The sequence below is a fragment of the Marmota flaviventris genome, chromosome 17 (assembly GCF_047511675.1).
Source record: "Marmota flaviventris isolate mMarFla1 chromosome 17, mMarFla1.hap1, whole genome shotgun sequence".
NCBI lineage: Eukaryota > Metazoa > Chordata > Mammalia > Rodentia > Sciuridae > Marmota > Marmota flaviventris.
The window spans coordinates 59,587,067-59,609,637 of NC_092514.1; the positions used below are offsets into that span (position 1 = coordinate 59,587,067).

Here is a 22,571-nt window from a genome sequence, read left to right on the forward strand (position 1 = left end):
GTGTCAAGCAGTAGAGAAATCTACTAAGGGGCGGGCAGGCCCTCAGAGTACACAGGAGGCCGAGTGATAAGCCTCCCCATCTTTTTTCCGAGCCAATGGATTTGCCCGGGAAGACACGGCTGAACCGCAGAGCTAGGGTCCGGGTGCCACCCCCACCCGACTTGGGGACCCCGGCCACTGCCCCCGTTTCCAACTGAACACACCCACACCATTGTTAATCCCCAGCCACCCGACTCGCCCAGGGCCTGCACTTGGTGCTGGGAGTAGAGATGGGCCAGACGCTGTTCCTGCCCCACTCTGGCGGCCTCCTCGGGTCCAGGACTCCACCGCGCGACCAGCATGCTGGTTTCATACAAGAGGTCCCTAGCATAGAAGTTAACTAGTGAGATCAAAATAAACACACAAGACTCAATTACCTTTTTCTTTGACCAGGTCCCAGACGGCCCTCCCTCTGGCTCTCGCCTCAAACCACCCGGTGGGGCAGCAAGGCTTACTCAGGACTAGCAGGAGACAGAGCGAGCGAGCACACCAGGGAGTGGCCTTTTATTGGGGAACAAGAAATTCAGGGGAAAATTCCATCCAATGAAGGTCAAGGGGGGGCAGCATTCCAAGGTCAGGGTCAGTGATTGGTCTCAGGGTCAATGGTCAGTCACACCCCCACACGGACAGGCTCTCGCACCTGGAGAGGGTGGGGATTAGACACAGTTTGGCCAGAACGGCTCACACCCAATCAGGGAGGTGCCCAATCACGTGGGAGAATGGCTTCCCACACAGGACCCGGACCGGACACCTCCCCCAGTGGGCCAGAACACCAGGATCAGATGAGGAGGGGGACCTGGAGAGATGAACTTGTTGGAGACCTAGTGGCATACGGGAACAGGAGGCCGGTGGTGGAATCTAGAATCTAGAAGGCCTTCTGGAAGGCCCCAGGAGCGGTTGAAGACCGGTCCAGATTTCCAGCGGGGGGCACGTTCAGGTGATAGGGAAATCTGGGCAGTGGGGTTTGACAAAAGAGCCTGGGCAAAGATCCAGAGGTGTACAGCACAGGGCGACCAGGGACCGAGGAACCGGTTTTGGACCCCACGATTGGTCCAGCCCCCTGGGAGGGTACCCATCTGGGTAGAGGCCGGTCCCTGAAACCCTTACTCTGCCTGCGCACCTCCTTACTGTTGTGCTTCCCCCACATATCCATCCCCTCAGAGACTATTCCTGTCCCAGACTCAGCACGCTGGTGGGCTTCTCCCCGCAAGTCAGGTGCCCACCTCCACCTTGCCCACACCCAACACCACAGCCCCGGTCTGGAGCCTTCCTCCTTAGATGGGAGGCACTTCCCTTTGGGAACCATCTTCCCGAGAGGCCAAGCGCTGTTGGTCTCCAATCAAACCCAGTGTTTGTTAGCTGTTCAACCTCGAAGGCAGGATCACAGATAGTCCTTTTTCATCGACAGGGTGCCCATGGATGGCAGCTTTTCACCCCCATTTCAGGAGAGAACAACTTGCCGCCTGGAATGAAGAGTCTGACTCCCGGGCTGAGGATATAGCCCAGCGGTGGGGCGCTTGCGTAAAGGAGCAAGGCCTTGGGTCCCATACCCTAGCAGCAAAAGAAGAGGAAGAGGAACCTGTGTTCTGTTGTTGTTTCCTTTCTCAGTAGGAGGAGCACATAGCAGCTGTTCAGTATTTTTTGTTTCTTGTATTTTGAGAGTCTCGCTTAGTTGCATAGGCTCTTGCTAAATTGCTGAGGTTGGCCTCGAACTTTCGATTCTTCTACCTCAGCCTCCTGAGTCACTGGGATTACACGTGTGGGTCGCCATGCGTGGCTATCCACTAAATATTTCTTTTTTTTTTTTTTTTTAGATTCAAGTTTTTATTTCATTTTGAACCAGAAATTCACAGACATTAAGCTCTTAAATTGGTATTTGAAAGGAGATGTGTAGTATAAAAGTTACATTTTTATTATCCTCTTGAATTTAAAAGGTAAATGTAGATAATTTTCTTCTTCTTCTTCTTCTTTTTTTTTTTTAATTTTTTATTGTGGGTTGTTCAAAACATTACAAATTTCTTGACATATCATATTCCACACTTTGATTCAAGTGGGTTATGAACTCCCACCTTCACCCCATACACAGATTGCAGAATCACATCAGTTACACATCCATTGATTTACAAATTGCCATACTAGTGTCTGTTGTGCTCCACTGCCTTTCCCATCCTCCACCCTCCCCCCTCCCCACCTCTCCCCTCCCCTCCCCTCCTCTCTCTCTACCTCCTCCACTGTATAACCCTGAGGGTCTCCTTCCATTACCATGCAATTTTCCTTCTCTCTCCCTTTCCCTCCCACCTCTCATCCCTGTTAAATGTTAATCTTCTTCTCCTGTTCTTCGTCCCTACACTATTCTTAGTTACTCTCCTTATATCAAAGAAGACATTTGGCATTTGTTTTTTAGGGATTGGCTAGCTTCACTTAGCATAATCTGCTCTAATGCCATCCATTTCCCTGTAAATTCTATGATTTTGTCATTTTTTAATGCAGAGTAATACTCCATTGTGTATAAATGCCACATTTTTTTTTTATCCATTCGTCTATTGAAGGGCATCTAGGTTGGTTCCACAGTCTTGCTATTGTGAACTGTGCTGCTATGAACATCGATGCAGCAGTGTCCCTGTAGCATGCTCTTTTTAGGTCTTTAGGGAATAGACCAAGAAGGGGAATAGCTGGGTCAAATGGTGGCTCCATTCCCAGCTTTCCAAGAAATCTCCATACTGCTTTCCAAATTGGCTGCACCAATCTGCAGTCCCACCAGCAATGTACAAGTGTACCCTTTTCCCCACATCCTCGCCAGCACTTGTTGTTGTTTGACTTCCTAATGGCTGCCAATCTTACTGGAGTGAGATGGTATCTTAGGGTGGTTTTGATTTGCATTTCTCTGACAGCTAGAGATGTTGAGCATTTTTTCATGTACTTGTTGATTGACTGTATGTCCTCCTCTGAGAAGTGTCTGTTCAGGTCCTTGGCCCATTTGTTGATTGGGTTGTTTGTTTTCTTATTGTCTAATTTTTTGAGTTCTTTGTATACTCTGGATATTAGGGCTCTATCTGAAGTGTGAGGAGTAAAGATTTGTTCCCAGGGTGTAGGCTCCCTATTTACCTCTCTTATTGTTTCTTTTGCTGAGAAAAAACTTTTTAGTTTGAGTAAGTCCCATTTGTTGATTCTAGTTATTAACTTTTGTGCTATGGGTGTCCTATTGAGGAATTTGGAGCCCGACCCCACCGAATGTAGATCGTAGCCAACTTTTTCTTCTATCAGACGGCGTGTCTCTGATTTGATATCAAGCTCCTTGATCCATTTTGAATTCACTTTTGTGCATGGCGAGAGAAAGGGATTCAGTTTCATTTTGTTGCATATGGATTTCCAGTTTTCCCAGCACCATTTGTTGAAGATGCTATCCTTCCTCCATTGCATGCTTTTAGCCCCTTTATCAAATATAAGATAGTTGTAGTTTTGTGGATTGGTTTCTGTGTCCTCTATTCTGTACCATTGGTCCACCCGCCTGTTTTGGTACCAGTACCATGCTGTTTTTGTTACTATTGCTCTGTAGTATAGTTTGAAGTCTGGTATCGCTATACCGCCTGATTCACACTTCCTGCTTAGCATTGTTTTTGCTATTCTGGGTCTTTTATTTTTCCATATGAATTTCATGATTGCTTTCTCTATTTCTACAAGAAATGCCGTTGGGATTTTGATTGGCATTGCATTAAACCTATAGAGAACTTTTGGTAATATCGCCATTTTGATGATGTTAGTTCTGCCTATCCATGAACAGGGTATATTTTTCCATCTTCTAAGATCTTCTTCTATTTCTCTCTTTAGGGTTCTGTAGTTTTCATTGTATAAGTCTTTCACCTCTTTTGTTAGGTTGATTCCCAAGTATTTTATTTTTTTTGAAGATATTTTGAATGGAGTGGTTGTCCTCATTTCCATTTCAGAGGATTTGTCGCTGATATACAGGAATGCCTTTGATTTATGCGTGTTGATTTTATATCCTGCCACTTTGCTGAATTCATTTATTAGCTCTAATAGTTTCTTTGTAGAGCCTTTTGGGTCTGCTAGGTATAGAATCATATCATCTGCAAATAGTGATAATTTAAGTTCTTCTTTTCCTATTTTTATGCCTTTAATTTCTTTCGTCTGTCTAATTGCTCTGGCCAGTGTTTCGAGAACTATGTTGAACAGAAGTGGAGAGAGAGAGGGCATCCCTGTCTAGTTCCAGATTTTAGAGGGAATGCCTTCAGTTTTTCTCCATTCAGAATGATGCTAGCCTGAGGCTTAGCATAGATTGCTTTTACAATATTGAGGTATGTTCCTGTTATCCCTAGTTTTTCTAGAGTTTTGAACATAAAGGGATGCTGTACTTTGTCAAATGCTTTTTCCGCATCTATCGAGATGATCATATGGTTCTTATTTTTAAGTCTATTGATGTGGTGAATAACATTTATTGATTTCCGTATATTGAACCAGCCTTGCATCCCAGGGATGAATCCTACTTGATCATGGTGTACAATTTTTTTGATATGTTTTTGTATCCGATTCGCCAGAATTTTATTGAGGATTTTTGCATCTAGGTTCATTAGAGATATTGGTCTGTAGTTTTCTTTCTTTGAAGTGTCTTTGTCTGGTTTAGGTATCAGGGTGATGTTGGCCTCATAGAATGAATTTGGAAGTTCTCCCTCCTTTTCTATTTCCTGAAGTAGCTTGAAAAGTATTGGTATTAGTTCTTCTTTAAAGGTTTTGTAAAATTCTGCTGTATACCCATCTGGACCTGGGCTTTTCTTAGTTGGTAGTCTTTTTATGGTTTCTTCTATTTCCTCAATTGATATTGGTCTGTTTAGGTTTTCTATATCCTCCTGACTCAATCTGGGCAGATCATATGACTTAAGAAATTTATCTATGCCTTCACTATCTTCTAATTTGTTGGAGTATAAGGATTCAAAATAGTTTTTGATTATCTTCTGTATTTCTGAAGTGTCTGTTGTGATATTGCCTTTTTCATCCCGTATGCTAGTAATTTGAGTTCTCTCTCTTCTTCTCTTCGCTAGCATCGCTAAGGGTCTGTCGATTTTGTTTATTTTTTCAAAGAACCAACTTTTAGTTTTGTCAATTTTTTCAATTGTTTCTTTTGTTTCGATTTCATTAATTTCAGCTCTGATTTTAATTATTTCTTGCCTTCTACTTCTTTTGCTGTTGTTTTGCTCTTCTTTTTCAAGGATTTTGAGATGAAGTATGAGATCATTTATTTGTTGGTTTTTTCTTTTTTTAAGGAATGAACTCCAAGCAATGAATTTTCCTCTTAGAACTGCTTTCAATGTGTCCCATAGATTCCGATATGTTGTGTCTGTGTTTTCATTTATCTCTAAGAATTTTTTAATTTCCTTCTTGATGTCTTCTATAACCCATTGATCATTCAGTAACCTATTGTTCATTCTCCAAGTGATGTATGCTTTTTCCTTCCTTCTTTTATCGTTGATTTTCAGTTTCATTCCATTATGATCAGATAAGATGCATGGTATTATCTCTACTCCTTTATATTGTCTAAGAGTTGCCCTGTGACATAATATATGATCTATTTTTGAGAAGGATCCATGTGCTGCTGAGAAAAAAGTGTAACTGCTTGATGTTGGGTGGTCTATTCTATATATGTCAATTAGGTCTAGGTTATTAATAGTGTTATTGAGTTCTATAGTTTCCTTATTCAACTTTTGTTTGGAAGATCTGTCCAGTGGCGAGAGAGGTGTGTTGAAGTCTCCCATGATTATGGTATGGTGGTCTATTAGACTCTTGAACTTGAGAAGAGTTTGTTTGACGAACATAGCTGCACCATTGTTTGGGGCATAAATATTTATGATTGTTATGTCTTGTTGGTGTATGGTTCCCTTAAGCAGTATGTAGTGTCCCTCTTTATCTCTTTTGATTAACTTTGGCTTGAAATCTATTTTATTTGATATGAGTATGGACACTCCTGCTTGTTTCCGAAGTCCATATGAGTGATATGATTTTTCCCAACCTTTCACCTTCAGCCTATGTATGTCTTTTCCTATCAAATGCGTCTCCTGTAGGCAGCATATTGTTGGGTCTTGTTTTGTGATCCATTCTACTAGCCTGTGTCTCTTAATTGGTGAGTTTAAGCCATTAACATTTAGGGTTATTATTGAGATATGGGTTGTTCTTCCAGCCATATTTGTTTATTTCTGTTACTAAACATGGTTTGTTTTCCTCTTTGATTATCCCCCCCCCCCTTTACTGTCCTACCTCCCACTGTTGGTTTTCATTGTTATTTTCCATTTCCTCTTCCTGTAATGCTTTGGCGAGGATGTTTTGAAGAGATGGTTTTCTAGCTGCGAATTCTTTAAACTTTTGTTTATCATGGAAGGTTTTAATTTCATCTTCCATCCTGAAGCTTAATTTCGCTGGATACACAATTCTTGGTTGGAACCCATTTTCTTTCAGTGTTTGAAATATGTTATTCCAGGATCTTCTAGCTTTCAGAGTCTGTGTTGAAAGATCAGCTGTTATCCTGATTGGCTTACCCCTAAATGTAATCTGCTTCCTTTCTCTTGTAGCTTTTAAAATTCTCTCCTTATTCTGTATGTTGGGCATCTTCATTATAATGTGTCTAGGTGTGGATCTCTTATGATTTTGCACATTCGGCGTCCCGTAGGCTTCTAGGATTTGGGATTCTGTCTCATTCTTCAAGTCTGGGAAGTTTTCTTGTATTATTTCATTGAATAGACTTCTCATTCCTTTGGTTTGGAGCTCTGTACCTTCCTGTATCCCAATGACTCTTAAGTTTGGTCTCTTAATGTTATCCCATATTTCTTGGATGTTCTGCTCATGGTTTCTTAACAGTCTTGCTGAGCTGTCTATGTTCTTTTCCAGTTGAAATACTTTGTCTTCATTGTCTGATGTTCTATCTTCTAAGTGTTCTACTCTGCTGGTAGTATTCTCCATTGAGTTTTTAAGTTGGTTTATTGCTTCCTGCATTTCTAGGATTTCTGTTTGTTTGTTTCTTATAACCTCTATCTCCCTGTATAGTTGATCCTTTGCTTCCTGGATTTGTTTGCGTAATTCGTTGTCGAAGTGATCTTTCATTGTCTGATTTTGCTGTTTAATGTCTTCCTTGATACTCCAGATCATCTGAAGCATGTATATCCTGAATTCTTTATCTGACATTCCATCTGCTGCAGCTGTTACCTCTTCTAAAGTTGTGTTGACCTGCATTGCTTGTGGTCCTTTCTTTCCTTGTCTTTTCATACTGCTTGTGTATCTTTCCTGCAGGTGCGGGCGGCGGCTCTGCTCTCTCCTTATTCCAATTGGGGTGTCGTGGCTACCACGCCGGCAGGTCACTGGGCCTGTTCTGGGAGCTGGCGGCGGCTCTGTTCTGCCCCTACTCCAATTGGGGTGACGAGTGTACCACGCCGGCAGGCCACCGGGCCTGATCCGCCGGTCGGTTGCAGGTTTGCCTACCCTGCAGGCGCGGGCGGCGGCTCTATTCTGCCCCTACTGCAAATGGGGTGACGTGTCTGTCGTACCGGCAGGCCACTGGGCCTGTCCCGCTGGTCGGTCGCAGATCTGCCCACCTTTCGGGCACGGGTGGAGGCTCTGCTCTGCCCCTACTCCAATTGGGGTGTCGTGACTACCCCGCCTGCAGGACGCTGGGCCTGTTCCTGGCACGGGCGGCGACTCTGCTCTGCCACTACTCCAATTAGGGTGGTGTTTGTACCACGCCGGCAGGCTCCTGGGCCTGATCCGCCGGTCTGTTGTAGGTCTGCCTACCTTGGAGGCGCGGGCGGCGGATCTGCCCTGCCCCTCCTACCACGCCTGCGGACCCCTGGGCCTGATCTGCAGGTTGATCACTGGTCTGCTCACCCTGCGGGCACGGGTGGCGGTTCCGCTCCGCCCCCACTCCAATTGGGGTCATGTGACCACCACACCGGCAGGGCCTGATCCAGGCGTGGGAGAAGGATCTGCTCTGCCCCTACTCCAGTTGGGGTGACGTGTGTACCACACTGGCAGGCCACTGGGCCTGACCCGCCAGGCTGTCACAGGTCTGTTTACCTTGCACGCTCATTCGTCACAGCGCGAACCGCGGCTCTGCCCTGCCCCTCCTACCACGCCCATGTACCACTGGGTCGCGGGTCTGCCCACCTTGCGGTTGCGGGTGGCGGCTCCGCTCCGCCCCCTCTCCAATTGGGGTCACGCGGTCACCACGCTGGCGAGCCGCTGGGCCTGCTCCGGGCGCTGGCGGCGGCCCGGCTCCTTCCCTCTGGCTCGACGACAAATTGAGGAGACTCGGGTGACTGTGCCTCACCCCCCCTACCAGGAGACCAACTGCTTATGTCACCACTGGTATTGATGAAGTTCCCTCCTCCGCCGCTTTCTGCAGACATCAGATCTCTGCCATGTTGGTATCCTATGCGAATGGCAGCATTTCGTTCCCCTTGCCGGGCAACCAAAGCACCGGGTGAGTCCTGACCGGCCCTCAGCAGGACCCGGACCGAGAAGCAGTTTCCGCGGGCTCCTAGCCCCGGGCCAGGGAAGTTCCGGGAGCCGGAACTCGGCCGCTCCGTGCTCGGTGTAAGCTCCTATAAATGTAAGCTCCAAGAAGCAGTCCCCGCGGGCTCAGTTCCGGGAGCCGTAATTCGGCTGCTTAGTGCTTGTTGTATGCTCTGGTAGGAGCAGGGTCCAAGAAGCAGCCTCCGCAGGCTCAGCAGCCCTGGGCCAGGGCGGTTCCGGGAGCCGGAACTCGGCCGCCCCGCGCTCGGTATTCACTCCGATAAGATCAGGTTCTAAGAAGCACCCAGGCGCTGAGCCCTAGCAATCTGTCTGCAAGCCGCAGGCGAATTGCAGCCTGAAATTACCTGTTCTATGGCTGAATGAGCTGCGGTCAGTCGAAAACAGGGGTGGTGACGTCAGTTTACCAACATGGTGGCTGCTGGCCTCCTCTGTGGTCTGACCGGTGTGGAGAACCGAGATGGACCGCTTCCTTCCCCCCGTCTCGAACCCAGAATTCAGCCCTGAGTACGGTGCTTGCGCGGCTGGCAGAAACTGCAGCGCTGTAACCCTGCGTCTCTATCCCAGCGCACGCTGCAGATTCTAGCCGCGGGGCGATTTGCTGAATAAGCAGTGTTACCCTCCGTGCGACAAACCTCTCGCGTTTGAGTCCCCGTAGCTGATCCTCGTGCGATGGAAATCCTTCCTCCAGGTTCCGGAGCACCCCACTATTGCTGGAAATTCCTAACAAGATATCCTTTAGCCGTCCTGACTTGTCATACTCCCACACAGTGAAGCAGCACACGGGGGCAATGCACTCCACTCGCCGCCATCTTCCTTCCTTCTTCACTAAATATTTCTTGAAGGACTAAACCCTTGGAATGCTACCTTGCTATTTAGGAGTATGTGTCCCTGCTCTCCCCCTCAACCCCAGGTGTTTTCTCTTAGTAATTGTCCATCCACTGCACCCAGCCCGCCCCTCTGCAGTTTGTCTGCAAACCTCCACTTATCCCTGGAGTTGAATCCAATCTCACCCCACATTGGGGTGGTCCCTGTACCTATCTTTCACCACAGCCCCACTTCAATCTTGACAAAGCAGCCTCACCATCTTCTACAAGAATCAGGAATATAATTTTTCTTTAACGTTGGAAGTAATAAAACTTCTGAGGGCACTGAGTGACATCTTTGTTGTCACTCAGTCACCGCAATCTAGTGTAATTCCCAGGTGCAGGCAATACACAAGTGAGTTGAATAGCCCGTGACTTTGGCCAGGGTCCAGGGTCCAGGTGGATCTGCTTGGATTGATCTGTTACTTTACCACCGAGTCACATCCCCAGCCCTTTACTTTTCATTCTGAGAGGTTCTCACCAAGTTGCTTAGGACCTCGCTTAATTGTGAGAGGACACACTTCATTAGGATAGACCTGGTAAGAGAATGGCAAACTCAAACCAGGAAACGCTAGGACTAGAAGTAAGTGAGACCGAAAGGACCACAATTCCTCCTGAAACCCTTTGTTTGGACTGGAGTAAGTAAGGGAAAAGAGACACGCCCTAGCACCTGAGAGCAAGACAACCAAACAGAAGAAGAAAAAAAAGAAAAACACACACTGGCAAGAAACACATAGCCAGTTTGATTCTAACATTAAGACCAGATGTTAAGATCCCCGAGAGGGGTACACCGTTCCTGGAAGTACTGCAATACCAGGTCGATGCGTGGAGTGGACGGAGCAAGCTCCTATTCCAACTCCCTGCTCCAAAGATCCATTTAATATATTGTCCTCGGATAGAGGACGTATCAGATATTAAACTGATAAGAACAGATACTACACTTGATCTTAGCCAAAAGGCCGAGAAGCGATACCGTACCACTCGCCCCTCGCCCTCACCGCCCTCCGCTCGCCCACTTTCAACTCGCGGTGAGCGCCGCCACGCCTACTCCCACTCTCTTTTTCTCTTGTCTCCTTCAGGCTCCCACGGCGCTCCACTGGGCCCGCGTGCAGTCTCACTATTGGCCTCACCTGGAACAAGGAATTTTAACTAGTCCTTCGCGGCTCCGGCGTTCCGGAGCTGTGGAGTCCTCCCCTGCTTTGCATGCGCCTGCGCTGCCCCTTACCCGGGGAGGCATGGCTACCCCGTGACTTCCTCTCTGGCGCCCACCCACTGACAAAAACAGAACCCGGGGGGGACTGGGACTGAGCGGTTAGAGGGGGCTGAATGCCGGAAGGAGTTGTTGGCTGTGAGCGGGCCCAATTTTCCCCGAGGACGCCATTGAGAGACATTCGCAAAAGACGCCCGGGCTGTATGTTTTGGTATTGTTGTTTTTATAATTTCAGTCCTTTGAGATATTCTTGATGATTTCTTTTTATTTATTTACTTATTTTTATGTGGTGCCGAGGATCAAACCCGGGGCCTCGCGCGTGCTAGGCGAGCCACAACCCCAGCCCTGACTGTATGGTTTTAATTCGTTCTTTGCCAGAGGAGAGGAAGACCAGCTTCGGACCTGACCCGTCTGGAGAGGCTTGTTCTGAGTCAGGGCGGTCCGGAGGTCCTCTCTGCAAGGGGGAAGGCTGCGAGCTCTTTCCGGTGGGGCGAGCCCCGCAGGGCAGAGGGAGGGGATTCCCCCCAGCTGCAGAACCGGTTTCTATTGGCGCTTGTACAAATCAATGCTGTTTCCTTTCCCCCTGGTTCTCACCCGGTCGCTGGGCTACATCCCCAGCTCTTTTGTGTGTGTGTGTGTGTGTGTGTGTGTGTGTGTGCGCGCGCCTTTAGTACCGGGAATTGAATGAGTTCACTCGCTCGACCACTGAGCCACACCCCCCAGACCTATTTTTGTATTTTATTTAGAGATAGGTTCTCACTGAGTTGCTTCTTAATCGCAGGGAGAAAGCCGTTTGGGTGTCGCCTCCTCCAGGACGTCTTCCTTAAGGAAGGGCCCTTCCTCACCACACTCAAATGTAATCGGCATCCATCCTGTACATTTGATTGCACCCTGTTATTTTACGGCAGGCACACCGTTCGCCCGCCGTTTGGAGCCATTCCTCATCTCCCCCACCGAAACATGAGGCCCTAGAGGGTACTAGTCCTGTCAACGCCAGCAGTTGAGAGTGCTCAGCTAACCTTTGTAGGGGAAGGAAGCCGTGGGAGAGGACGTGATGGACACCAGGGAATGAACCAGAGAAGACGCGTGGAGGAGGCTACAAGCTGTATAGGGGCTAAGGCCGGACACCTGAGTAGGGATGCTCTGGGGAAGTGGGGATCAGGCCCCCGGGAAAGGCTGGGGTAAAGTTTCTCTCTGCGGCAGAGTCGGCATTTGCCTTTCCCATCCATTCTCTTTGCCTACAGCACTTCAGTTTCTTTGGTTTGATCGCAGAAAAGCAAGAGGCTATCATGGGTGTAGGACTGACGCTCAGTCAGTCATTTTCCCCCTGCCAGGCGGAAAGCCTGATGAATAGCCAGGACCAACAGAAACTGAGCGCTCTCTGTGTACTGCATCTTTCAGTCCGCTCCACCGTGAGGTGGGTGTTATTGTCCAGGGCCGAGTTTAGACTGAGCCAAGTCTTCTAGGATAACATTTTAAGGGAGTGCCCCTCTAAAAACTTTCCAGTAATGGAGATAAATAATATTTTAGTGCAATGTATCTTACCCATCAAGACGATCAAAATATGCATCTTGATTACCAAGGCTTTTTTTTTTTTTTTTTTGAGGGGGGTGCGTGTTTGTTTCTTTGCTCAAGGCCCCTGTCTGGCTCCTTTCACTCCACCCTGGTCCCCGCCTTGTTATCATCACCTCCATTCTCCTGACCGGTGCTGAATGGCAACCACGGGCCACATGGAGCCCTGGAAAGGTGGTTCCTTGTAGTTCAGTGGTGCTGTGAGTGTAAAATACAGTGTTCAAATGTGGAACATCTCGTTTGTGATTTTACATCTGTGTGGTGTTCAAGCGAGGTTTTGGATTTATCAAGGTAAATAGATATTATTTCAAGATACTAAACTTGATTTCCCCTCTTTTTTTTTTTTTTTCCTTTCAAAACCACTATGTCCCCAGCCTTTTGATCCATGCTTTTAGATACTGCCTTGACCTGAGGAAGATTTGGCTCACAGGTAGGTTACTTGTGCACACCCTGTGCTTCACTGCTAGGACAGCAGACCCAGACTCAATGGTACCTGAGTCACGGTTGGGGCAGTTGAGATATGTGAAATGAAACCTGTTCTAAGGTGCTTGGTTTTGGGCTGGGGATGTGGCTGAAGCGGTAGCCCAATTGCCTGGCATGCGCGGGGGGGGGGGGGGGGGGTGCTGGGTTCGATCCTCAGCACCACATAAAATTAAAGTCCACTGAGGTACTTGCTTGCATTTTCTGTGTTGTGATGCTATTTGTTGAATGTAATAATTAGATATTTGTGAATATATTGCTGTAGGGCTGGGGATGTAGCTCAGTGGTAGTGTGCTTGTCTAGCATGCACAAGGCCCTGGGTTCCATCCCCAGTACCACCCCCCCAAAAAAAAAATGAATATATTTCTGTAATTCCCGACAACATCCAAAAAATAAAATCATCCTAAATTGAACACAAAGAACGTGCCTCCTCGATAATTTAATATTACACACACGGCTCATGTATCTCTAACAGGCAGCACTGTCTTAGGCTGAGAAATTAGCTCAGAGAGCCTAAACAATTGACCAATGTCACACAGCTAATATGCAGCAAGGTCACACAATTTGAACCCAAGCTTCTTTTAATTACATGGGGTGGGGTGTCTTCATGTTTTTTGATCTCTTTTTCTTTTTTTACACGGGGGATTGACCTAGGGTACTGTACCACTGAGCCACATCCCCAGCCCTTTTTATTTTTTATTTTGAGACAGGGTCCTGCTAAGTTGCTGATGCTGGACTGAACTTGCAAACCTTTCTGCCTCAGCCTCCCAAGTTGCTGGGATTACAGGCTTGTGCCGCTGCACCCGGTGTCTTCGTTTTTTAACTGTATAGTGGGGGTGATGATGACACTTCTCTAAGTAGGCTACTTTTGAAGCTATGGGGGAAATAGGAGCGAATACGCATCTCTTAAGTGTACACCGGAGAAAGCCACTTCTCATCTGTAAAATAGGAATAATGTCCACTTTACAGTGCTGTGCACAACCTGCCCCCGCCCATCGTGGGCATTCTACTTCATGTCCCGCTTTGCCTCGCTTTCTTTGTTTCATGCCATTCGTTATCTTTTGTAATGTACATAGAAAATGTGCGGATGGGGATGATGTAGCTAAGTGGTAGAGTGCTTGCCCAGCATGAGTGAGGCCCTTGGGTTTGGACCCCAGTACCTCTAAAAAGGTAAAAGACAATTCCCAAGATAGAAATATAGACACATGGCTGTATAGCATATTCGCAAATATACTGGTATGACTGGGTTATTGTTTTCTTTTATTTTTGGCTGAGATTTCCTTTGATCCTGTATTCTTAGCCCCTAGGACAGAGCCTGACATGACTTGGCATATAATGGCTATTTGCTGAAGGAATATGTGAGGGTCAAATGAGGCGATGTATATAATGTGCTCAGCCACACCTCACGGGACTCTGTGGGCTTCCCCCATCCCATGATTCCTGGTTAGTTCTGTGTGCATCAGGCTGCCTTCTGCTCACTGATTTGGTTTTCCTGACAAGGGGGTGTGCGGCATTGTAGGCATGAGGGTGCAGGTCGTTGGAAACTAAGGTCTTTGCAAACTAAGGACTCCACTTTCTGGCTCGTGATCAGCCGTGAGGTTTAACGTGATTGTCCCATGTGTGCACAGACCAGATCACCTCAAGAGATGGCAACAGAAGCACATGATGTTAGGGAGGCTTCCTCTGGGTGCCTGTGACCCCTCAGTGCTGCAGCACCAGGCTAGAGATTTGGGAATTTCTGTTGCAGGACACCGACTCCAAGGGCACAGTGAAAACTGAGAAGCTGTGCATGTTGCCCCGGTCTCACCAGCAGGCACGATATCACATTTTTGGAAAATTGCCAATCCCTGAGGGGAAAATTTGCCTTTCAGTGGAGTTTTTATTTAATTTTATATATCTGCTTTAGAACCTCTTCTTCTTTCCTGTGAACTTTCCATGCTTGGCCCTTACCCATTTTATTCCTCCTAATGTGTGTGTTTTGTCGTTTATTATTATCTCTAGGTGCTTTTTTTTTTTTTTAATTGTTGATAGATCTCTATTTATTTATACGGGATGCTGAGAATCGAACCCGGTGCCTCACACATGCCAGGCGAGTGCGCTACCACTGAGCCCCAGCCCCATAGGTGCTTTTTTCTGTTTGTTTGGTAGTGGAGAATGAAACCAGAGGCACTTTACCACTGAGACACATTCCCAGTCCTCCCCCTTCTTCAGACACTAAATGGCTTAGGGCCTCACTAAGTTGTTGAGGCTGGCCTCAGACTTATGATCTTCCTGCCTCAATCTCTAGAGTCTCTGGGCTTAGAGGTATATTATACCACACCCATCTAGGAGCTATTCACATATTAGAAAGTTACATTCTTTTTCCATGTGCAAAATAATATTTGGCTCAGTGGTTAAGCATGCCTGGGTTCAATCCATGTTACAAAAAAAAAAAAAAAAGCCACTGAAAACTTCAGCCTCTACCTTTGCCTTCCTTTTTTTTTTTTTTTTTTGATATTTAGTTGTCTATAGACCTTTATTTATTTATACAATGCGGTTTTGAGAATTGAACCAGTGCCTCACACATGCCAGGCAAGTGTGCTACTGCTGAGCCAGAGCCTCAGCGTTTATTCAGAAAGCAGGCAGCATCTGCTCATTTCCAGTAAAAAATCTCTCTCTCTCTCTCTTTTTCAATTCCCCGTACCTACCTGTACCTATCTATCACCACAGCCCCTTTGGAATATTTACAAACTGGCCTGGCCATCTTGTACAGGTATCAGGAATATAATTTTTCTTTCACATTGTAGGGAATAAAACTTTTGAGGGCACTGACATCTTTGTCATCACCCAGTCACCGCAGTCCAGTGCAATTCCCAGGTACCAGCAATACACAACTGAGTTAAATAGCTCATGACCTTTGCCCAGGTTCCAGGTGGATCTTCTTGGACTCCTTTATTATTATTATTATTTTTTGGTATTGGGGATTGAACACAGAGACACTTTACCACTGAGTCACATCCCCAGCCCTTTGCTTTTCATTTTGAGACAGGCTCTCACCATGTTGCTTAGGGCCTTGTTCAGCTGTTGATGTTGGCCTCAAACTTAGGATTCTCCAGTGGGCTTCGTGTTTAATTTAGCACAGACCTAACAGGCCAATAGTAATTTGCTATGTGAGCCTTTAAAAATCAAGAAACACTAGGACAATCCCTCCTGGAATTTTGGTGTGCAACGGAAAGTGGACATGATGGTCAAAGACAAAGCTGAAAACCATAGTTGACATAGTTCAGTTTTTAGCAAGAAAGTGAAAAGGAGCAGAAAGCGGCATGAGAGACTGACTTGCTTTGGGAAGAAACGAAGATATTTCAATAAAAACCAGGGAAGAGAAAAATCCAAAACCAAGAAAGTTATTTGAAGGGGCAGTGTAGAGGCTGATTTTTAAAACAGTATACAGGTTCCCCCAGAGGGGTGCACCGTTCCTGGAAGTACTGCAATACCAGGTCGATGCGTGGAGTGGACGGAGCAAGCTCCTATTCCAACTCCCTGCTCCAAAAATCCATTTAATATATTGTCCTCGGATAGAGGACGTATCAGATATTAAACTGATAAGAACAGATACTACACTTGATCTTAGCCAAAAGGCCGAGAAGCGATACCGTACCACTCGCCCTTCGCCCTCACCGCCCTCCGCTCGCCCACTTTCAACTCGCGGTGAGCACCGCCACGCCTACTCCTACTCTCTTTTCCCCGTGTCTCTTTCGGACTCACACGGGATCCCCTGGGCCCACGTGCAGGTTCACTATTGGCCCCACCTGGAACAAGCAATTTTGACAATCTCTAGCGGCTCTGGCGTTTCAGGGCGGAGGATGCCTCCACTACTTTGCATACCCCGCCCCGTCCCCAGGAAGGCGTGGCTACCGCCGGGGACTTCCTCTCTTCCGCGCACCCACTGACAAAAACAGAACCCCGGTATGAAGATGTGAATTTGCTGTCAACATACATTATATACAAACAGAGATATGATAAATTGTGATATAAAGGTGTATTAAGAATTGTATGTAAAAAAATATAAGAGAGCTCATGTGTAATGGCATAATTTGGCGTGAACATTCTTTATATAGTTACGAAAAATTGTGCTGTGAATGGATATTTATGAATGTAATGCAATTCACTATTGTCATGTATGTAAGAAATAAATAGATGAATAAATTAAAAAAAGAAAAAAGCAAGATCTGAGGAGAGACAGGATTTTTTTTAAAGAAGTATTTTTTTTTTTTTTAGAGAGAGAGAATTTTAATATTTATTTTTTAGTTTTTGGCAGACACAAGATCTTTGTTTGTATGTGGTGCTGAGGATCGAACCTGGGCCGCAGGCGGGCGCGCTATCGCTTGAGCCACATCCCCAGCCCCAAAATACCTCTTAATTGCAGTCAAGGCCCCCATTCTGCTTCTCACAAAGCCTTGAACCCAAGCCTGGAATCTTGCTTCTTGGTCTTGACATTCTTTCTAGGACTGGGGCCATATCCCCTTATTTGTGTCTACAGGGCCTAGGAGTTGTCTTTTATACTCCATTAAGACTTGGCCTGGGAGGCCAAAAACCACCCTCCAACAAGGGCACAGAAGGAATCACTTCCATCTTCTCTTGTCTCTGGTAGCTCCCCAGGCTCCTGCATGTCCATGTCAGCTCAGTCCTTCATAAAGGGTAAGTTTTCTAGAGAGTACCATTCTACCATTGGCTCCTCTGTTGAGATGACCCCCCCCCTTCACTTCCTTCAAATTTTCAGCCACCTCTGCACATTGCTTTCAAGAATCCTCAGCCCCAGCCCCAGCCTGTCCTAATCCCCTCTGGCAATTCCCTTCTCCTCCCTGAGTTTCTGCTTTCCTTTATTTCAGGCACTGATGTGTCCATGTGGAAGACACCCCACTGACAAGATGGATGAGGCAAGGCTGAACAAGGCCTTAAGGTGGCTTCAGATGAGCTCTTCTTAATCTTCCTACCCTGCAGCCTCCTCCTGCTTCCACATACTTTGGACCTCTTGCGAGGCCCTCAGTAAATGTATGGAGAATGTCATTAAAATTTTGCTTAGATAATGTTCACTTTAATATTACATACTCACACAAAAAGGTCAAGCAGGGTGCATTTTCCATCCCTGAGTTCAAACTGTAGGAATAGCTCTGCCAGAAAGGAAGACCTCAGCCAGGCCCTGGGGCACATGCCTCTAATCCCAGAGGCTTGGGAGGCTGAGGAAGGAGGATCATCAAGTTCAAAGCCAGCCTCAGCAAAATAGGGAGGCCCTAAGTAACTTAGTGAGACCCTGTCTTTAAATAAAATATGAAAAAGTCTGGGGATGTGCATCAGTGGTTAAGCACCCCTGGGTTGAATCCATGTTACCAAAAAAAAAAAAAAAAAACACTGAAAACTTCAGCCTCTACTTTTGCCTTGCCTTTTTTTTTTTTTTTAATATTTAGTTGTCATAGACCTTTATTTATTTATACAAGGCGGTTTTGAGAATTGAACCAGTGCCTCACACATGCCAGGCAAGTGTGCTACCGCTGAGCCAGAGCCTCAGGCCCTATACTTTGCTTTTATTTAGGAAGCAGGCAGTGATAAACATATCTACCAGAAGGTAGCATCTGCTCCTTTCCAGTAAAATCTCTCTCTCTCTCTCTCCAATTCCCTGTACCTACCTGTACCTATGTATGACACAGCCCCTCTGGAATCTTGACAAACTGGCCTTGCCATCTTGTCCTGTATCAGGTATATAATTTTTCTTTAACATTGTAGGGAATAAAACTTTTGAGGGCACTGTCATCTATGTCATCACTCAGTCACCACAATCAAGTGCAACTCCCAGGTACCAGCAATACATAACTGAGTTAAATAGCTCATGATCTTTGCCCAGGTGGATCTTCTTGGACTCCTTTATTATTATTATTTTTTGGTATTGGGGATTGAACACAGAGACACTTTACCACTGAGTCACATCCCCAGCCCTTTGCTTTTCATTTTGGGACAGGCTTTCACCGTGTTTCTTAAGGCCTTGTTCAGCCTTTCCTCATCCTCTGGTGTTGTCGGGTACTCCAGTGGGCTTCGTGGTTCAATTTAGCATAGACCTAACAAGCAGAATAGTGATTTGCTATGTGGGCCTTAAAAATCAAGAAACACTAGGACAATCCCTCCTGGAACGCACTGTAATAATCTGGGTGTGCCACAGAAAGGGGACCATGATGGTCCAACACAAAGCAGAAAACCATAGATGTCAGAGTTCAGTAAGAGGCAGGAAAGACTAACTCCCTCTGCAGTTGCTAAGCAGTAAGGATTGCGAAAACAGAGGTTAAAAAAAAGTATACGAAAGAAAAGAAAAACTAAATCGACCCGTTTTAAGAAAATAACTCTTGGAAAAAAATGCTTTTGGGACTGAGATCTGAGTGAAAAAAAGGGGAAAGTCGCTTAGGGCTCGCAGAAAATAAGATAAAAGCATATACTCTGACCTTTAAAACAGCACATAAGTTCCCCCATAGGGGTGCACCGTTCCTGGAAGTACTGCAATACCAGGTCGATGCGTGGAGTGGACGGAGCAAGCTCCTATTCCAACTCCCTGCTCCAAAAATCCATTTAATATATTGTCCTCGGATGGAGGACGTATCAGATATTAAACTGATAAGAACAGATACTACACTTGATCTTAGCCAAAAGGCCGAGAAGCGATACCGTACCACTCGCCCCTCGCCCTCACCGCCCTCCGCTCGCCCACTTTCAACTCGCGGTGAGCGCCGCCACGCCTACTCCCACTCTCTTTATCTCGTGTCTCCTTCGGGCTCGCAAGGGGTCCACTGCCCCCGCGTGCAGATTCACCATTAGCCCCACCTGGAACTAGGAATTTTAACAGTCCCTCCGGGCTCCGGCATTCGGGGCTGAGCAGCCCTCCCCTACTTTGCATGCCCCGCCCCTTCCCCGGGGAGGCGTGGCTACCGCCAGGGACTTCCTCTCTCGCCCCCACCCACTGACAAAACAGAACTCTGGGGGTCGGGGGGACTGGGACTGGGCAGCTAGAGAGAGCTGTAAGCGGGCCCAATTTTCCCAAGGACGCCGTTGGGAGACATTTACAAAAGACCCCCAGGCTGTATGTTTTGTTGTTGTTGTTTTATAATTGTTATTGTTGTTTTTATAATTCCAGTCCTTTAAGATATTCTTGATGATTTTTTTTAATTAATTTATTTATTTATATTTATATGGTGCCGAGGATCAAACCCAGGGCCTCGCGCGTGCTGGGCGAGCCACAACCCAGCCCTGACTGTATGGTTTTAATTTGTTCTTTGCCAGCGGAGCGGAAGACCAGCTTCGGACCTGACCGGTCTGGGAGAGGCTTGTTCTGAGTCAGGGCGATCCGGAGGTCCTCTCTGCAAGGGGGCAGGCTGGTGGCTGACAGCCGGAGAAGGCAGCAAGCTCTTCAGGTGGGGCGAGCCCCGCAGGTCAGAGGGAGGGATTCCCCCCAGCTGCAGAACCTTAGCCAGTTGGCGCTTGTAAAAATGATCGTCGTCCAGAGCTTGGTCCCCTTACAGCTGCCTCTGCCCGACGAGGTTTCCTTTCTCCCTGGTTCTCACGTGGTGGCTGGGCTACATCCTCAGCTCTTTTTTTTTTTTTTTTTTTTGTACCAGGGATTGAACTCGAGGGCACTCGACCTCTGAGCCACATCCCCAGCCCTATTTTTGTAGTTTATTTAGAGACAGGGTCTCACTGAGTTGCTTAGTGCCTCCCTCAATTACTGATGCTGGCGCCACACTGGGATCCTCCTGGCTGGACTCCTGAGTTGCTGGTATTTCAGTCATGCGCTGTATTGCCCGGCTCAGTCCCTTTTTTTCCCCCTTTATTTTATTTTTATGTGGTGCTGAGAATCGAAACCAGTGCCTCACACATACTAGGCAAGCTACAACTGAGCTACAACCCCAGCTCCCAGTCACTTCTTAATGGCAGAGAGAACTCCGTTTGGGATTCTCCTCCTTTAGGACGCCTTCCATAAGAAGGGCTCTTTCACACACACACACACACACACACACGAATATATTGCTATAATTACCACCAATATCGAAAAAAATCAAATCTTCCTTAATTGTACACAAAATCCGTGCCTTCTGGATAATTTAATATTACGCATATGACTCACTTATCTTTAGCAGGCTCACTTCATAGGCTAAGAAGTTAGTTCAGAAAACCTAAGCAATTGGTCAAGGTCACACAGCTAGTATGAAACACCATCAGAATTTGGTCCTATGTTTCTTTTAACTACATGGGGTGGGGTGTCTTCAATTTTTGTTTTATTTGTGTGTGGGGATTGAATTAAGGGTGCTTCACCACTGAGCCACATCCGGAGCCCTTTTTAGTTTTTATTTTGAAACAGGGTCTTGCTAAGTTCCTGATGCTGCCCTGTACTTGCGATCCTCCTGCCTCAGCCTCTGAAGTGGCTGGGATACAAGTGTGAACCACTGTGCCCAGGGTCTTTATTTTTTAATACTGTATAGCGGGAATGATAACACTTCTCTAAGTAGGCTTCTTATGAAGCTACAAGGGGAAATGCAGAGTGTGTAGGAATTTGTTAAGTGCATGCCAGAGAAAGCCACTTCTCTTCTGCAAAATAGGAATAATATCCATCTTACAGAATCTCCCCCTGCCTGTCCTGGGCATTCTTACTTCTTGTCCTACCTTGCCTGGCTTTCTTTTTTTTTTTTTCCATTCATCTTCCTCTATCATATAGGGTCTTGTGCATGCTAGGCAAATGCTCTACCTCTGAGCTAAATTGAGCCCATTTTTTATTTAATTTTAAAAAATGTTTATTTTTTAGTTGTAGTTGGACACATACCTTTATTTTATTGATTTTTATGTGGTGCTGAGGATCGAACACAGAGCCTCTCCCATGCTAGGCAAACACTCTATTGCTGAGCCACAACCCCAGCCCTAATTTTTATATTTGCTTAAGAACTGCTCTTGTGTGTGTGTGTGTGTGTATAGTGTGTGTTTTGGGCCTTGTGCATTTCCCTTCCTAAATGCAGTTTGTCTTTTATAATTATTTCTGGGAGATCTTTATATTTTAGAAAGGTACTTTTTCTTTAGTATGTAATTTTTTTTCTTAATTTGGTACCTTCGTTATCCTGTGTGTTATTTTAAGTTTTTATTATGGAGATTTTTTAAAAATAATTTTTTGGTTATACATGGACACAATATCTTTATTTTGTTTATTTTCGTGTGGTGCTGAGGATTCAACCCAATGCCTCACAAGTGAGAGGCAAGTGTTCTGCCACTGAGCCACAACCCCAGCCCCTTATGGAGATTTTGTTGTGTGTGTGTGTGTGTGTTTTAGTGTAGTCAATTAATTATTCTTTTCTTGCATGTTTTCTGAAGTTTGAGACATCATTAAAAAGCTTCCGGTTAACGTGAATTTTCTCAGTTTTTTTCCCCTAGATTTTTTCTTTTTCCTATACTAGGGATTGATCTTAGGGCTTTGGGTATGCTAGTTCAGCTGTATACCAATAAGCTACTGCCTCAGCCCTATGGTTCCATTTTTTTTTTTTTCACTTTGAATTTTTGACCCACTTGGTATTATCTTTGTGTTTTGAGATAGGACTGCAACTGTATGCTATCTCGATAATTACTCGGGTCTTGCAACAATATATAGACTGACTCCATGACTGCCCACATAATTTGTTGGGTCTGATGTAAAATGAAAATGAGAGTCCTTTAAAAAAACAAAAGAAAAGAAAAGAAAAACATGCCATTGCAAAGTAGGGTGACTATGGATAACAAAAATGTAGTATAGATTTCAAAAATCTAGAAGAAAAGATTTATTTTTTGGTGCTGGGGATTGAACCAAGTGGCATTTTACCACTGAGTAAAATACACAGTCTTTT

At 45.9% G+C, this 22,571-nt stretch overlaps 1 long non-coding RNA gene and 3 other non-coding genes across 4 annotated transcripts; 1 reads left to right on the forward strand and 3 right to left on the reverse strand.

Moving 5' to 3' along the window:
- Positions 1 to 10,211: 10,211 nt before the first annotated feature.
- LOC139702581 (U2 spliceosomal RNA) lies at positions 10,212 to 10,402 on the reverse strand. The gene has a single exon (XR_011705196.1). It is a non-coding gene; the product is annotated as a U2 spliceosomal RNA (small nuclear RNA).
- A 461-nt stretch (positions 10,403 to 10,863) lies between these two features.
- Positions 10,864 to 18,057, forward strand: LOC139702386 (uncharacterized). Its single transcript, XR_011705026.1, has 3 exons — positions 10,864 to 12,643; positions 17,213 to 17,370; positions 17,562 to 18,057. It is a non-coding gene; the product is annotated as an uncharacterized lncRNA (long non-coding RNA).
- LOC139702570 (U2 spliceosomal RNA) lies at positions 16,133 to 16,323 on the reverse strand. Its single transcript, XR_011705187.1, has one exon. It is a non-coding gene; the product is annotated as a U2 spliceosomal RNA (small nuclear RNA).
- Positions 18,058 to 19,187: 1,130 nt separating the features above from the next.
- Positions 19,188 to 19,378, reverse strand: LOC139702575 (U2 spliceosomal RNA). The gene has a single exon (XR_011705190.1). It is a non-coding gene; the product is annotated as a U2 spliceosomal RNA (small nuclear RNA).
- Positions 19,379 to 22,571: the final 3,193 nt, after the last annotated feature.